Genomic DNA, 18,565 nt, shown 5'->3' with positions numbered 1-18,565 from the left:
CCGATGTAATACGCATCACAAGGGATCGCACACACCCAGCGTGAGTGACAAATGTAAGCACAAATGTCGGTGAGCGAGCGGGTGTAAGCATATTTGTCTACCAGTATGCCAGTAGTGCACTGTTAATGAAATGTGGAGTCTAAACAGGTAAAAGGAGCTGTAACCAGAGGTCAGCAGTGCTTAACACCATGCAAACCCACGCACAACCGCTCCCACCTGCTGGAATATGCCTTACCCACTCCGTATCCAAAGGCATCGTTCTGTCCGCAAACAAAGAACCATCCTTTGCACGTGTTGGTAGCAATACCCTGCGCACATAACTCATGTGAATTACGAATACACCATGGCATATGTACAGACAATAGACCACACACATACCATACAGCACAGTCATCCAACAGTATAGCAATGTACTGGCAGATATGTCCGGACCACTGGTGTTTGCAGGCCTGGCTGTCCTGTGTTGCAGTGTGTGAGCATGCCCAGTATGACTGTTACGCATGTTGTCGACTGACATTACCGTCATACCGTCATGTGTGTGAGCATGCCAAGTATGGTCAACTGGATTACATGTGTCACATGTCCAGATAGTCAGTATTGTGTTACCGACCCCTGCGTTCTACACCGACAGGTGGCATGCTGTGTCTTCAGGGTAACTAATGGTCATGTGGCATTGACAGTTGCTACATTTCTGCATAGCGTGGGGGGACATCCATCCGCATTCACAGTCATACACAGCACCGGGAGTGGCGCACATGACCCTCACATGTGTACATTGGAAGGGGGGCACAGCTGACAGTTGTACACATTTGCCACTACTGTACTGGTATGCCAGGTACTCCATGTCAGTGTGTGGACCTACCTAAATTGCTGGTTGGAGGCATACCAGTGTACGTCAGACCCTAGCTTTAATTACCAGCATAGTGGTGTTGGATGTCCTAGCTTTCACAACCTACGTCCAACTGCCTGGCCTGCTGTAGTCTGTGTGCGTCTGTGGGGTCATTCATTGGGCATATCCAGAGGCCATTGTATATCATTTGTCATATTGGTCTACACCTGTCCAGCTGTATGGAATGTGTGTGGGCTGTATGGACACACATGATGTTCAGCCCATAACCTGCAGTGGGTTAGGACACCCTGTGTACTACCGGCTACTATTGTGACCCCAGCATGTGCTACAGATGTCATGGTGCCACTATGGATGTGTACTGTCTGCTGCCCTAACATTCGGCCACCATATTCTCTTGTATGCTCACATCCATACCATAGCAACGGGTAAATACACATTCTAATACAACTGCCAATTGTTAGGTCAATAGACGTACCTTGGGTGTGTTCCGGACCTGAGTATGGTGCTGGAGAGCTGCCTATGTCGGATGCACACAGTGCACTTCCTATATATGGCTGAGCACAGGTAATGTCATGTTTGGCATCCATTGTACTGGATATATGTCAGAGAGGGTAAAATCCCTGGGTACCTACTGTGTCAGTGCATATGCCTTGTGTTGCCTCTTTGCCAAAGGGCAGGTCATACTGTGCATGGCCCTTTCACCTACTGGGCCCAGCTCAGGTAGTTCCTCCTCCAGGTCACACTGTGCCTGTACAGGCCTTGGCAGTGGTGGTGGGCCGTGTGGCCCTGCCCCATGCTGTTCCTGCTGCAACTATTACTGCAGGATCAGAATGTATAGCATAGCAAATGCCATAACAATTTGTGTGCATGTAGCTAGTGAATACTGCAGGGCTCCACCGGATGTGTCCAGATACCAGAACAGTGACCTGAGCATCCCAAACACATGCTCAATTATATGTCTTGCCTTTGCATCTGCCTCATTATGTTGCGATTGTTCAGGTGTGTGTGCATTGCTGATGGGTGTCATCAGCCATGACTCCAGTGGTTACCCAGCATCCCCCACTAGGAGACTATAGGGGATGTCCATATTGGCAAAGGTGTGGTACAGCTGCATCAGATGCCATATATCAGAATCATCATAGCTTCCAGGGAAGACAGCACACACATTCAGTTTAATGCCCTGGCCATCGCATATGGCCTAGCTGTTGGAGGGTATGCCCCTGCAGTTAATGTAGGCCCTACCCCACTCACCAGGTGGTGCTTTGATGCATACGTGTGTGCAAGCTATAGCACCCAGTACCCCAGGGTAGTCAGCCATGTGGTGGAAGAGATGCATATTGCTGGTCTACTAATCATGTGCGTTGAGGACATGTACGTGCTCACTAGCATGTTTTGACATGGCGTCTATGAACTGGTGCAATACTCTGGATGCAGATGCCTGTGAGATCCACATGTTATCCCCAGTTGTGCTTTGGGAGGTACCTGTGGCTAGTATACCTAGGCCAACACATACCGTGGTATCCACTGTGATGGGTTTCCCTCGGCCTGTTTGATGTGTCAGGTGTGGCAGGCACAGGTCAACAAGTTGCTGTAGGAGGTCTCTCTCCACCCCATAGCTCTCCACTATCCCTAGCTCATGTAGCCCCTGGTAAGTCACCCTGGGTCTATAAAGTTTTATGTCAACCCAGTAAGGGTTGTTCGGCAGCATACACATCCTCACTGCCCTCAGCCTCCTGCACATGTTGGTCTATGTTGCCTACTGCAGCCCTTCTCATTTGGTTGGACTGTGTTGTGAAATGTCCCTGCAGGTATACACCGGTGGTGTAGAGTGTGGAAGAAACCTGTGTATATGCTGCTTGCTCACATTACCGTACTGTTCAGGTGCAGGCTGGCCATGTAATCTGTTGATTGTGCTGTTCATCATCTGTTTGTGCAGCCTGTTCACCCTGACTACCCCACTACTGCTTTTGTCCCTCTCAATGTCATCAGGTAGGTATAGACACACCCCTAGCTTAGGCGTGCTAAGGCAGGAGCACTCCCGAGGCACAGGTCTCCCATGTACGTACAGTATGCCTGACCCCCCTCCCATGCTTTCATCTATATTTGAGCCCTGCACCCGGCTATCTACACACATACACTCCAGATCTGCATCACACCCTGGGGATAAATGGGATACACTATTGTCAACCTCATCTGCATAGTATAGTCTTCTAATGCATAGTTATATGACCCATACCGAACCTCCAAATTAATAACCACTGCTTACTGTCACTCAGATCCGTACACAACTGGTTACAGGTGCCTTACTATCACTGTATTCGATGTCCCATGGGCTTCCCAGCAACAAAATAATCGGTGTCTACATGACTAGAACCCGGGACCCTGTACACCACAGACTATGTGCTTTACCATTGCGCCATGGCAGATATACACACATCCGAGGTGATCGCGTACAGATCAACCAGCAGAAACATTCAATAGTGCTAATGTCCACATACATATATGTATATATCTATGTCTATCTATCTATATCTACATATATCATATATATTAAATATATACATATATACATATATATATATATATATATATATATATATATATATATATATATATATATATATATATATATATATATATATATATACATATATACATACACATATACATATACATATACACACATATGTAGATATTGCATTTATATCACAATGGCGGACCACATGACACCAAAGCATTAGACAGGAATGAAAAGGAAACTACATGTGCCACCTGCATTTTGTAGTGTTGTTACTATCAAGGCAAGTGTGTTTCGTTGCGTCACATGGGTCAGACTGTATTAAGGGTAAGAGTACAGCTGCTGACATTTACTCACCAGACCTATTGGTGAATGTATGTGTTGACAACCCAGTGTCTTGGCCGATTATGCGAGCTGCGGACACTATATAGGAAAGCAACAAAACACACTCAACACATCCTGAAGCTAGCCACCCACAGATACCAACACATAGGGTATGACTGCCAAACACACACACCTGCTATGCCTTGGAATTGAGCACCTACCTGTCTATTCTACCACACTACAGCATTATGCAGTAACAGAATGCACTATTGAGAATACTGGATCACAGCATTCCCAGAGGCATACTTCTAGGTGGGTGACATCATCAGCAAAGGCAAAGACACCGACAGGGAGTGTATGGAGTGTGAGCTGTCTAAAAACATTATGCAGTCCCCAGGCAGCTGGAAACACACAAACATGGCAGGGCTGGGATTAGAACATAGAACTGACTACTGTACCACACTACAGCATTACACAGTTACAGAATGCACTACCGTGTTTACTGGATTACAACAACTCCCGAAGGCATACATCTAGTTGGGTGATGTCATCAGCATAGGCAAAGACGCCAATAGGGAGTGTATGGAGAGTGAGCTGTCTAAAAACATAATTCAGTCCCCAGGCAGCTGGAAACACACACACAAGGCAGGGCTGGGATTAGAACATAAAACTGGCTACCTGATCACACTACAGCATTATGCAGTTACAGAACGTGCTACCAAGATTACTGGATCACAGCACTCCCAGAGGCATACTTCTAGGTGGGTGACATCATCAGTAAAGGCAAAGATGACAATAGGGAGTGTACGGAGAGTGAGCTGTCTAAAAACATTATTCAGTTCCCAGGCAGCTAGAAACACACACAGCAGGGATGGGATTCGAACATAGCCCTGACTACCTTATCACACTACAGCATTACGCAGTTACAGAATGCACTATCGAGATTACTGGATCACAGCGTTTCAAGAGGCATACTTCTAGGTGGGTGACATCATCAGCAAAGGCAAAGACGCCAATAGGGAGTGTACGGAGAGTAAGCTGTCTACATGATTCTGCTCCCAGAAAGCTGAAAACACACATACAGCAGGGATGGGATTAGAACATAGACCTGACTACCTTATCACACTACAGCATTACGCACTTACAGAATGCACTACCGAGATTACTGGATCACAACACTCCCAGAGGCATACTTCTAGTTGGGAGACATCATCAGCAAAGGCAAAGACACCGATAGGGATTGTATGGAGTGTGATCAGTCTAAAAGCATATTAGTGTCCCAAGGCAGATGGAGATGAACACAACATGGCAGTGGTGTGAGAAGGACAACTGGCTATCTATGGAGCACTAGTACAACACTACATAGATATGAGATGCGCCACAGACAGTACACCTTTCAAGACAGTCAATATGACCTTCTAGGAATGCAGACATCGACATGGATGCTGGCAGTTACAGTGTACTTACCTGTGAACCAGTGTGTTAAATGTAGGAATCCATCTTGAAGTGGGGTATGGCCAACTCATGCTTGGATGACCACTATCACTATACAGGATAACAATGGTTATGCCCATACACAGGGGCACACAACCGACACAAGGTGTCACTGGGCATGCTCACACACTTAGTGCATTCCAGACTGACGTGTGCTACTATGTGTCCATCAACATAATGGTGTACTGGGCATGCTCACACACTTAGTAGCGAAGGGTTGTCTTGTATGCACACAGATTCTAAACAGGGAAGGGCACAGTGTGTCGATAGTCATCATTGTTAGCATGAACGCTGTATGACATATGTCTGACACCGGTCTTCTACACAACGTCTGCTGTTGTCCATCACCTTAGCTGTACCAATCTAAACCTGGCACATCAATACCACCCGTGGTGTTGTCCTGGCAGGAGTGGGTACTCTGCACATGTAGTACCATACATAGATGAAGAACCTGAGACCAGGTAAACACCCTGACACCTACAGGACAACTGCATTGTATGTGTATGCTAAATAGTGCTAGATGTGTAGCATTCGTAATCATAGCTGCCAATCTAGATCCAGCAATAGGGAATACTGGCATCTGTGCAGTGAGGAACACCTGCCATAAAGCTCAGTTGTGCACAATAGCACTACCACTGTATACCTCAGATACAGACATGTGGGCCATAAGACCGATACGGACCGCTACAGGTGTTAGTGTCCCCACATATATAAAGACCTCTCACATGTACTGATCAGTACACTCTCAAAAGCCATCACAGATGTGTCAGGTGAAGATGACAGTGGTAAATGCCGCACTGTAGTATGTAGCCCTCACACATCATCGTGTCCTTGGACCAGCAACACACATCCATACATTAGTACAACACCATGTTACTCATGACCAGTGGACTGTACCTAGCTGTATAGCAACTGTGCAGACTACCTATGTACTGACAGGGTTCCATCATGTGTTATGCAATGCACTGATACCACCATTCATAACCAGGTCAGCTGTACACATAACAGGGGCCCTGAGTCTTATACAGCTGTAACAGATAACTGTTGCTGTACACCAGGTGACACATCCATGTTTGGATGTGACATACATGTAACTGCCGTGGATATGTACATGCCCCCCCCCACACACAACACATATGTACATAGCATAGCTAATGCTATCCTTCATGCAGACATGTGGCTACAGCGATTACACGCATGTACATGAAAGATAGGTCCATGGCTGTTCAATGCTAACAGTACATAAGGTAGCAATGTTGACTGAGTTAACATTCCCTCTGTACTGGTTACCCATGACAACTATCATAGCATACAACAGTCCATGTGTCATGTATGTCACACATGTTCACCATTTGCAATGCATACAAACATGGCTACATGACAGGAATGTAGAACCTATACACATGTACATGTAGTGGTGTGCATTCAGCTACCATGCAGGAGCAGTAGCTGATATTTGCAGTTTATTTGTCCGACTACAACGTGCAGTTGCAATGCAGTCCCATCATTGACACCTGTATATGGTGAAATACTGACAATACGGTAGGATGTACATCAGGTATGGATGGATGTGTGTACATAAAGTGGTGGGCCACCTTTGCAGGTGGATGTTTGATGAAGACAGCTCACAGGTGTGTCACAAGCTGTCCTACCATAACATGTGCAAACAGTAAGTTATGTTTCTGGTAATTGAAGGTGAAGATATACGACCTATACAGAGGTCAGGGTGTCACTGACTGTAAAGCAGTTGACACCTGTAACACTTACATCCTCCCATGTGCATATAGCAGCACACTTGCCGAAGGTAGCGTCGGTACACATTGTAATGCGGGCAATGCTGCTGCATGTCTGTCAGACATATCAGAAGATAGCAGGTGTTTGTTTCACAGTACTACCATGTGTGTTTGCCTGTGTGACCATATATACCACGTATGGTGGGGAATGCATCCCAATTGTTACCCACCCCTGTACACTGTTGTAGAGATCTGTACATACTGCAGTGTAGACAGCAAGACATAGGCAGGGGTGGTTTGTGTATCACACACGTTAGCTATCTGTATGTGCACGACATGTGGACTCCAGTGTGTGTATGTGTATGTATGTATGGCTGTCTGGTGCATGGAGTGAGGATGTATGCTACCATTGAGAACAGATAGGGCCCCTAACCCCTCAAGGTGATGCAATCTACTACCCTGTTGATGCCGTCAGTCTTACGCATTACTGACTACCTGTACATGTTCATTCTCTGTGTCGCGTCATGTGGGTGCACAGTACTGTAATGGTGATTAGCACATAGGCAGTGGTCCTCACCTCAACACTATCAAGTGTGTGTTACAGTGTCGTTGACCCCGTGAGTGTTGGCATGTTACTGTGTGTGTCTGTGTATGTCTGTGTGTGTTCACATCCTGTAATGTGACAGTATTTTACTGCTACACAGTGAGTCCTCATGCTATCAACTGGCCCCAACCCTTGACATCAGCTAGACCGCTGTGTAAACCCCCTGCAGCATGTAGCTGTACCTGTGAAGTCACCTGGTATGGATGTCCCGTCCCTAGCCACCATAGCCTAGTACACAGCTCACATTCTCCTGGATCAGTAGGTGTGTAGAGATCTATGGAATGTCAGCCTTACTAACAGTGAGGTAGAGGCTACAGATAGCATACTGGTATTGCCATCCATGCCTGTGAGAACTCCACATTTACACATGTGAAACTGGAAACACTGGTACTTAATGGCACATACAGTTAGACCTGAAGGAGGGAAGCAGGGCATCTTTACCAACATGCTCTTACTGTTGTTACCAAGACACATACTGTGAACATAAAGCAATGCATTCTAACCACAAACACTGTCACATAATGGCACATGCAATTAGGCCATCAGGAGGGATTCAGGGCATCATTACCAACGTGTTGTCACTGTTGTTACCAAGACACATACTGTGAACATAAAACAATGCAGTGTAATCCTGTACTACATGGTATGTCTGCTGCATGCCAACAGTACACAACAATTGTAATATACAACTATCTCACTATTCTGTTCACCCTGTGCATCAGACCATATGAGCATGTCCCTGCACCGATGGTGTGGATGACAGGGAGGCGGCACAGGCATCATCATATGCACAGGGTGATAATGTTTGCCAGGGGCCTAGGCTACACCAGTGGATGACATCATGTGTGTGGGTTAGGGCCTGTAATCTACTTGGACATATGTGGTTATTATGCATAAGGGTGTTGGTGCCCTACAGATGTTTCTGGTGTGTGCGTGTATGTGTGCACACAGTTCTGCTATATATCCAGCCTACACAGGGGTATTGTTGACAGCTCCAGATTGTACAGACTAGGATGTACAGCTCACTGTGTCCATCCACGGCCATGTGACCTGTGCCTGCCAGGGGTTGCACGGGCACTACCAGACAGAGGTACAGAATGGGTACTGTCTGATGACACATATCCACTGGAACCGTGTCCCTGCTGGGACCATCCAGGGCCATGTCCACGTGGCCTGATAAGTCCTGGTGTGGACAGTGCAGCACCAGCTGCACTGCTGCTGCTACCGGCACTATGGGAACGGGCATGTGAGGTAGCTCATTTGTGTAGACCTGCACCAGGTGGTGTAGCTGGCCTACATCCACGTGGCCTATGCCTCACTCCTACCAGGTGTTCCAGCACAGACAGCTCACGTTCATGGATTGCCATGCCACAGTCAAGGATTCCAACCATGTCACCCAATCGCCTGTCCAAAATGTCAGCAATCTGCTGTTGAGCATTTGCCACTGTCTGGATGTTTTCATTTAAAGAATGGATAACAGCCTTCTGAAGCCTCTGCCCTTTTCTGTTCCGCTGTTCAGCACATGCCTGTGCCGCCATTACAGTCTGAAACATGTGTCTGGTGACACCAGCTGCTGTGCTCTGTCGTGCAGGTGCATGTCGGCCAGGGGTCCTACGAGCAGCACTGGCCATATGCCTGTGTGGCACATCTGCGGTCAGTTCACTAACACCATGGTGTGATGACACACCTTCTGTTGCCACCACACATTCCTGTTCCAAGCTAACACATGGTAACTGTCCTTCCTCTATGGCCACTGGTGATAGGGTATGTGTTGGCATGAGAACTGTGTGCGGGGACGAGGGGGATATAGGTGGGATGGCAACCAAAGGCACAGATTCAGCCCCTGGCAACCCTGCCTGCACCTCAAGAATATGTTTATCACTGCTAGAGTCTGTGGGGACACTAACATCAGATGGACTGCAGGAGGGCAACACACCTAAATCACCTGTGAAGGCAAACAAAGACTCTACATTACATTAGAGACTCGCACACAGACACACACACAGACACACACACACGCACACACACGCACACACACACACACACACACACACACACACACACACACACACACACACACACACACACACACACACAGACAACCATGCATGTGATATGACAGAAGGCATGCAGCATGCATGTGATACAGCAGAGGGCATGCAGCTCAGACATTAGCAGTGTTAGTTAGATTACATCCCTGGGTTGCACACAACAGCAGGCATGTGTCATAGCAGAAGCCATGCATATCACACAATCATGGTAGTAAGCATGCATCCCTGTGATACACCATGTGGACCAGCACAGGTTAACAAATCACATGGCTGATGTGAGACATATGTCCTTGATATTAACATGTAGCATGACATGTAATCTGCTGATGTGTGCAGTGACATGCATACATGGTTGACACAATGGTGTCCTGACACATGTACAGCGGTGTAATGATGTCACATTGCAGTGTTGTCTGTATGCCCTACAGATAGAATGCACATTTAGCAGATGTGTATGACCATTGAGGGTGGTATGAGGTGCCTATATTGCTATACAGTGTGAAGCACAGACACAGTGTTATTGCATGGAATCATGAGGCATCTGTATTGCTATACAGTGTGGAATACACATACATTGCATAGCCATGACTGTGTGCATACACAATACAGACATACTGTGGATTGTGACCCACGTCGCTGAGGTGTATACACACTAAACCATGCTGTGTCATGTGTGACAGGTCACCGGACAGCATACCGATGACACCCCTGCACAACTGCTAACATGTCTTAGCTGCCTGTCAACCGTGTCCACACATGGCAGACTGCTCAATACACCATGTTCCACATGACATTTATGTACCACACACACGAGGTGCATGGCTGACACTGATGTCCAACAGCAGCAAGGGAAATGTATGGTATCTCTGGCCAGATGTGGTGTCTGTGTATGTATGTATGTGGAAGCTGTACAGGTGACTACTTTCATGCTGTGACACAGTCATGATGTGCAGCACATTGTATGTGGTCAAATTAAGTGACACCTCCACAAGCTGTGCACAGGCTGTTAGGATGTCCAGTGTTCCATATCCACTATACAACCATTCAACAAAGGCTATAGTTGGACCATGAACACCTTCAGGAATGCATGGATCATGTGATCCCAAATAAATCCAAGACCCAATCGTCCAAAGGCAGATGTCCTGTCTGGTGGACCCTAGCCATAAACAAACTATACAATAGAAGGAGGAAGCTACTGAATGATAGAGCAAAATCACAAAAAAGGAAGGCATCACTGATCAGTATTAGCAAAAAAACTACGGGCACTCATAAAATTGTCTAAGGCCAGCTTCGAGAGAAAAATTGCACAGGACACTAAGGATAATCAGAACGCTTTCTTTAGTTATGTTAGGAACCTGGGTGGTAATTCCCAGATATGCTCAGAATTAGTCCAAAATGACAAAAAATACACTGAACCCACAGACATTGCCAACATCCTAGCTGTCAGGTTCAGCGCAAACTCCCCCCCCTCCCCACCTAAAGGGAAAATATCTATCTCAGCAGAGTGCTGCTCCCCTGACATCTCAGATGCTCAGGTAAGAGCCGCCCTCTCCAAAGCAAAAAACACAGCATCAATGGGACCAGACTGTGTCCCGGGCTGCGTCCTACATGAACTCCAAGAAGAGCTAAAACCAAACATAAAACTACTGTTCAATCTCAGCCTTACTACAGGATATGTGCCCAAAGAGTGGCGTACAGCAACAGTGGTCCCTCTCCATAAAGGTGGTGCCTCAACGGATCCTGGAAACTATCGCCCCATAAGCCTGACTAGCTTGGTCTGCAAAGCTATGGAAAGGATCATCATGGACCTCATAAATAAAGATATTGGGGACCTACAGACACTGGATCCTACCCAGGTCAGCTTTGTTAAGGGCAGATCCTGCCTCTTAAACCTGGTTGATTTCTTTGAAACAGTCACCAAAACCATTGACGAGGGGAAGGTGGTCCACACAGCCTACCTGGACCTCGCAAAAGCCTTCGATACAATACCCCACTCGGGCATTATAGATAAGCTCACCAGCTTAAATATAAACCCCTATGTCACTAGATAGATTGCAAACTGGCTCAAGGACAGAACCCACATGGTTAGAATTGCTGGAGCCATGTCAGACTCCAAACCAATTACAAGTGGTGTCCCACAAGGCTCAGTCCTGGGACCTCTCTTGTTCGGTATATATTTCTCAGAGGTACAGGCCAACACGGAAGGACTGTGGCTCACCAAGTTCGCAGATGACTGCAAACTGGGTGCCATAATCGACTCTCCAGTCGACACAAGCATCCTCCAAAAGGGCCTCATAGAAACAGACAACTGGTGTCAGAGCCATGGCCTCAAGCTAAATGCCAAAAAGTGTATAGTCATCCCCTTTGGCAAAAACAAAGTGCCCACAAATTACCACATAGGTGGTAATCCATTAAGTACAGAAGAAGTAATTAGGGACCTGGGGACCCAAGTTGATAGCAATCTCTCATTTGACAACCACGTGGCCAAAGTGGTTAGAAAAACATTTTATATAGCCCACCTAATCATGAAGGGATTCACATCTAGATCAGGGGAGGTCATTGTGCCTCTTTACTCGTGCCTCATCAGGCCCATAATTGAGTACAATGCCTCTTTTGGGATGTACCTTACCAGACACCTGCAGCAACTGGAAAGACGCCAAAAGTACCTCATGAAGAGGATCAAAGGGCTCAAACAGATGCCATTTGCTGCCCGGTTAAAGAAACTCTAGCTCTACTCAGTGGCATACTGCCTGTTCAGAGGCGATCTGTGCCTGATGTATAAAGCCATGTCCAACCTGGAATTAATGGACATGCTGCACCTCAGAACATCCAAATCCCATCGAGCTACGCACTCAAGAGACTTGAACCTCAGCACTGAAATAAATAGGATATGCTGGAGGGACAGATTCATAACCCAGAGCCTCCCTTCACTCTGGAATAAAATCCCAGTCCAGGTTAGGCAGAGTCCCTCATCAACTCTCTTCAAGAGGAATCTTGATGAGTGGATGGGAGATCATAGGTTTACCCCGGGTATCACTTCTGTGTCACTGTTAGACAGAGGCACAGTATACTAACCTCGAAAAAGGGCATAGCAAAATAAATTTAAAATGGGTGGTGAAAGCCAAACACATTCTGGCTAGGCTTATAAATGCCCTAGGGCAGATAGCCTAGTATGAACCTATGAACCTATGTGTAGACAATGTGCAACAGGGTGTACACACATACACATCACATCTACTGTTTGTTAATACATGTCTCTGGCCATCCTACTTGGCCATGTGTGAACATGTGTTGGCCAGATGTGTGTGATGGCTGTCTATGTCACATGTCTGTGTTGTCCCATATGACATACACCCATAAATGTCAGATACTCCGGTGTCCACAGGGTTATACAGACAAAGAGTTGTATGTTTGGTATGTGGGGTATGTTTTATGGGATAGTGTGACAATGTTGCAGCCGGACCACTACATGTCTGGGACATATCAGCTGTCATATCACAATGTCTGCACTCATTGCAGGGGCACACTCCACAATGGTGGATCATGTGGACTGCCCATATACCAGCTCACTGTGTAGTACTGTTTGCGTACCCCACATGTGTTGTTCTGATGTATAGTACATATTCCTACATTGAACAATGCCTCCACCCTTGTATTGACAGCTGTCCACACATCTAGCAATGTCAGCTACTGTGGGTTCATATTGTTGTTTCATTTGGTTTTTATATATTGCACATGGGTAGCCAGTGTGATTGATGAAAGCTGCGACCTGTATATTGTGACTGGACCATACATTATATGTACATGTGTTAAACTGGCCACATGGCGAATAGATCTGTGCATTCACATGCCTGATACTGATAACCGTCTCACCTGCAATGGACTGCTGTCTCTGCGGCATGCCAGAGGTACCTGTATGGGGGTGATACAGCAGTTAGATCATTATCCATGACTGTATGACAGCTACAGGGTGCACTTTGCATGTTAACACATTCGCCAGTACAATAGCATATACTATGGAGTATGCACATGTGTGCATACACAGCGTAGCATACTATAGTATGTGGCATGTGTGTGAACATACCTTGCATATGATGTTACATTACATAGTGTACAGTGACACATGCGACTAAATGGGATATAATATATATATGTGCAGTAGTGACTTACCAGGCAACTCCAGGCTCTGTGGTTGGGAGACACCCACCTCCACGATGGCAGCAAGAGTTTGTGGATGCTGTTCTGATGGGGTCCCAAGGCTGGCCAGTAGCTCCATGGTAGGTGTGAGTGGGGGCTGGGTTGGTGGCCCTCCACCTGTTCTATCATGTTCCCTGGTGATTGCATTGGCACGCTGTTTTTCATGTCAGATCAGGTCCGTGCAGTGTCTACGCACCTGCTTGTAGGTGTGGTTATCGCCACCCACATCATTGACCCTCCTGCGAAGTTCCTGCCACAGGTCGTCATGCTGCTGGGCATGCTGTGGCACATGGCTGAACAGTACCTCATAGTTATCATGGAGGTGTGGTATGAGGGCATCATCCTCCAAGTGGCTATATGCTGGCAGTCATGATCGAGGCATTATCTGTAAGACATAATGATGGAAACAGGTCACAGCATCTCAGAGATGCACAGAGATACAGATGCACACTCATGTGTATTACATTTAGTACTTATGAACAGTTGTCTTTGCAAATCGTCATGACACTCACATGACTGACATGTTTGTTTTACACACATGTAACACCCGATGGGGATTGGATATTATCACCATATACGTGTGTCACCTCATTACATTGCTCATACTCCATGTGAATGCTGTCGTGATGTGGGTATGTCTATTTGCCTGTACTGGTGTTCCTACCTATCAGCACATGCCTGGATGTGTGCACATTAATGCTGTTGACCTTGATGTTGTGTATATGTCACATATCATCACATACACTGCCTTCACGGACATGGGCAGTGACAATGCAGACATGCGCATGGAAACCTTTACAAGCATGTGTTTTGCCATATACATCTACACGGAACTATACAACAGTTCAACATCCTGCCACGTATCGCTTGTTTTGCACATGTGATACACATGGGACAATGGCTAGCCAGATGGTATTCGCAGGGATGGTTATCAACTATAGCATGTACGGCCAAGATCATGTAGTAGGGTGTATGCCCTGGGCCACATATGGGCATAGGATGTCAGGTTTACTAGCTGTATCTGACAGCCATGTTCCCGGTGACAGGTGAATCAGTGCCACATTACTGATCCAGACAGTCACTGATACATCTACCATGTGGTCATTGCACCATGTATGACAGAGATGACATGTGCAGCTTTGCTGGACAGGGTTGCATGGTATGGCAGGTGTATGTCACATGTATGGCACTGGGATCTGTCCAGCATGTGGCGACCCTTGTACTAGGACAGTGGCTGTCCATGACGCATGTCTTTCAGATCAGGATATGTACATGTAGCATGTCCAACATCACAGTGTTGCACATGTCTTTATGCAGGGTAGGCAGCATCCTGCATAGTGGAGATGAGGATTGTGAAGGCTGGTGATGCCCATCCAAGCATGGCCAATACCCATTAAAGGTGATATGTGATCCGATATTGGTCACATGAGTGCTGAGTATGACTGCCCAATGATCTCCATGCTCATGGATGGCACCCTGTCATAACGTCGGTTGCCACTTATGACTACCTAATAGGCCTGGTGATGTCACTAGCTCTGGGAGGTAAACTGCACAGCACTATCCTTTACACACAGTGTCCATAATGTTGACCGCTGCCGAGGTGGTAGTTAATGGGTACAGGGTTATTAACATAGCAGTGACAATGCAATAAGCAGCTGTCAGATTGTGCACATATGTCACGCACCTCACATACAAAGCCCATGCTGTATGTTGTCCACAGCACTGAGTGAGCTATTGCTCCTAGGTCATGGCCATTCACATTCTCACATATGCGGATGCCAGCCATTTGTCTGTGTGGTATGAGCTACAATGACAGGGGAGTACAACACATTAACCCTGTTTTACTGTAGCTGCCACTAGTGTGCTATGCACATGTCACTTGGGCACCTTTTGTACTGTTGCTTCTGTGAACAGGCCACTGGTAGAACAGTCCTGTGACATACGATGGTACATGGAGTATACTGAGTGTAGGTGGAACACAGTATGGGTGATGATGTCCTCTGACCTGTCACAGGTATGCTATGTAGTGTGTATTCATCGGTACTGTCATCTACATCTGTACTGCTAACAACATCTATGTTGATTAAGGTTCATAGGCTTTCAGACCATACTCAGCAGGATAGTAGTGCTGTGCCTCCCATTATGAGTGGCATCTCCACTTTGTGGGTTATGACAACTGTTAGTGTGATCCATTCCGTATTTACACAGACTGCCATGAACCTATGTTTTACATGGCAGTGTATGTGTAGAGTCAACTGTTTTGCCATATGTGTATTATACAACCAGGGATTTGGACAGGTCACATGCAGCCGGAGTGTACCTTGCACCATCATAGTTATGGTTACAGGGGCTCTGTCATGTTCATGGATATGTGATTGTGTACCTATTGGGGGGCAGTGAGTTTAAATTATCCAACACCCTATCTGTATTGCTTATGCAAGCTCAGCACTTGTTCAGAACATGTACACACTTCATGAGCTACTAATTACTTTATCACTCAATCCTACTCATTTCCTACAGGTAAACACTGTTTGTCCTTACATTTCCAGCATGCTTGCAGTACAACAGCTGTTGTACACACTTACCTCACATATCTTGTGAGTAATGATTGACTAGACAGGCATGTCCAAATGTCAATTACCAGTGTTATTGCCTGTCTATATGATGAATGTGGGCAACATGTGGCAATATAGCAATCGGCTCATGTACACAGTCAATGCTCACCTCCTAACATACGACACTACAGCCTGTGGGAGATGCACATATGTAGCCATGCTGGAGGTAATGCTCTCTCCAACCCAGACTTACCCTGTCAATCATGTGGGGATGTTAAACATTTGCAGCACACCCCACTCATCACATAGTCTCAGTAGATCTCCACCACCACAGGCCATACATAGCAAGAGTACAACATTTTCGGAGCCTCACCATACTACTCTATGTAGGCAACAGAGGCAGTTCCCATTACCAAACGCAACACCAATTACTTATAGCCCACAGACTCATGTGTGCCCATCAACTACAGCCAATAGGGTGTTATAACATACCTAACACACTAGTCATTGGTGACTCTGTAGGCGGTCACACTGATGTCCCACTCAGCAGGCCACACAAGGTGATAGTCACTGTCATCTGGCTGTCGGGTAACAGGATCCACAACATGACCTATGCACTCAGGTCACTCCTCAACAGGTACAATATGACTGTCAGTCTCCACATTGGTGTGAATGCCCTGAGACGTAACTTATTGGACTACATGTACTGGGACATGCAATAGCTCTCTGATCTTGTAGCCCAGGCAGGTATCACCCTAGCCCTGAGAAGCATTCTGCATTAGTCCAGACTGATGACACAGTAGAATAACAGAATTATTCACGTCAACAGTTGCCTATGCTTCTGGTGTCATTCTAAGGGTGTCCAGTATCTGTCTGCTTTGACTGACATGGTCGACAAACCACAATGCTTTGCCACAGATGGCCTGCACCTGTCAGTCCTGGGAGTATGGGTAACATCTCAGGCTCTTGCTGCTCCTATACTGCCTGTTTTAGACACATTTCAGACACATATTCACCACCAGAACAGGTACAGTCAAGCAAAACCTGAGGGTATTGTTGCTCAATGCTTGACATCTTCATCTCAAATGCACTCATCCAAGGCACTCCTTATAATGGACCACTTCGATGTCTCTGCAGTGACTGTGACCTGCTTCTAGACTCTGGAGAGCACCCCTGCACTGACAGGCTATTACACAGACCACACCTTTCAGTCATGTAACCAGGACCGGAACACCCACGGTGGAGGTGTGTCCATATTTGACAGAGATGTATACACCTCCATGCTGGTTGCTTAGCACGATGCATCAGAGGCAATCCAAATGCAACTAACTGTGGCCAGAACTGCTATACAAATTGTAGCTTGCTATGGATTCTACACTATACCCCACTGTTAACGGGTCTCAATTCTTGGTGTACTGGAAAGTAGGGTTCAAACAGGAACCACTGATGTGACACTGACACTACCCCACACCTAACTGTGATACCTACTCATGTACCGACACATTAGGCCAACACTTTCATGGGTTAATACACTCCATTCGGCTGGATCAACCTATACACACCATCACCAAGGCCAACAATATCGTAGACCTGGACATTACCAACATGTGTGACTGGTGTTACACACCTGGGGTATCCCCTTAGTGGTCAGTTATGAACATATGCTAATCACCCTTGTTATCCACATCCCGGCACCACACCCTTCACGGAAAATACAGTACAATATTTCTAAAAAGCCAACTTCACGCTTTGTATGACAGAAGTATTAAATGCCATGACACCCGTGCAGATGGACAATATAGTTACAAACTCAGAAACATTCCCAACTGCACTTCATTAGCACTTACATGACTGCATGGATCATGCTGTCCCAAACAGAGCCATGACAGTACTCACCACATAACGGACGCCCCTCTTGGAGCCCACCACCATGGACATACTGCACGACAGAAGGAGACAGTTGCGAAGTAGGGTACACTCCCATGGGTGGGGTAGCTCCCTAGTCAGCCTCAGTAAGGATTCTGGGATCCCTTCTTACATCCTCCAATACTAGCTATGTAAACATTACTGCGACACATTCAAAGGACTACCACTAAGTGTTATGGAGGTATGTCACTACTCTTGATGGCAATACCCACATCTGCTCTGACATACAACAGTTAGGCAGAAACATTACAAAACCGACTGATATTGGCAACAACCTGACAGCTAACTTTACACCCCTCTCACACCCTAATGG

The sequence above is a fragment of the Protopterus annectens genome, chromosome 3.part0 (genome assembly GCF_019279795.1).
Source record: "Protopterus annectens isolate FY-2018-M chromosome 3.part0, PAN1.0, whole genome shotgun sequence".
NCBI classification, from domain to species: Eukaryota; Metazoa; Chordata; order Ceratodontiformes; family Protopteridae; genus Protopterus; species Protopterus annectens.
Note: the sequence above shows the minus strand (reverse complement) of the source record.